The following is a 787-nucleotide window of genomic DNA, read 5'->3' as shown; positions in this document are numbered from 1 at the left end:
TAAATATGCACTCTAAAACCTTGAATATGGCAGGAGAGTGGCTCTGAACACAAACCAGCAAACATACTAGGTAAAGCTGGTTCAGCAGGCCCAGGATTATTTGTTTGTCTTTGCTCCTGGAATTAAASCTGGTGCAAGCATATACAAAGATATTCAAGGTAGTACCAGAAGCTAATTGTGTGCAAGTCCTGCTTTCAGGCCGAACTGGCCGTGGAAGTAGTGTATTCATGACCCATGAACTYCGCTTCTTCCAAAATGGTCTGTGTAATGCCAGCTTACGTGTTGGGCTTAAACTGCTTAAATACTTACRTTTCTGTAGATATTAATTTAGCAGTTTGTTCACTCTTTTTGCCAAATTCTGCAGGCAATCCTGGTGAAAAGGGCCATGGCAGATGATAACATGTCAACATATACTCATTAAACATATGTTTAAATATTAGGATACTGTCAGGCATGGTTTTGACACTGCTGCAGACACTTAATTACATATGAAGTTCATTCACTGAACCAAAAGAAAAACAATCTTGGTATGTTTGTGAAGATACAGTAGTGTCACAAATGAGTTTTAACAGCAGATGATGATAGTACTTGAGGCTTGTAGTTTAATTCCAGAGTGCAGTATCCTCTTTCTCCTTTATGTAATGTCAAGTTCAGATTAATTTTAGGTGAAAAGCAGTGCTAGACACTACCCYTGATTGACTGACAGTTTTTGTGGGTTCCATTAAATTCTTATGCTAAATCTGTTTTGATAAAATATTCCTGATTTTCAAAGTTGATACTGCCATTA

The 787-nt window shown here is 37.5% G+C and overlaps 1 protein-coding gene across 2 annotated transcripts in view; it reads left to right on the top strand.

The window, feature by feature from the left end:
• Positions 1–787, top strand: part of DSG2 (desmoglein 2) — a 28,251-nt gene that overhangs the window by 25,134 nt on the left and 2,330 nt on the right. The window lies entirely within an intron of this gene.

The sequence above is a fragment of the Rhea americana genome, unplaced genomic scaffold (genome assembly GCF_003343005.1).
Source record: "Rhea americana isolate MKP2758 unplaced genomic scaffold, rheAme1 scaffold_40, whole genome shotgun sequence".
Classification (NCBI taxonomy): Eukaryota; Metazoa; Chordata; class Aves; order Rheiformes; family Rheidae; genus Rhea; species Rhea americana.
The sequence above is the reverse complement of the archived record's forward strand: the minus strand, read 5'-3'. Positions and strand labels throughout refer to the sequence as shown.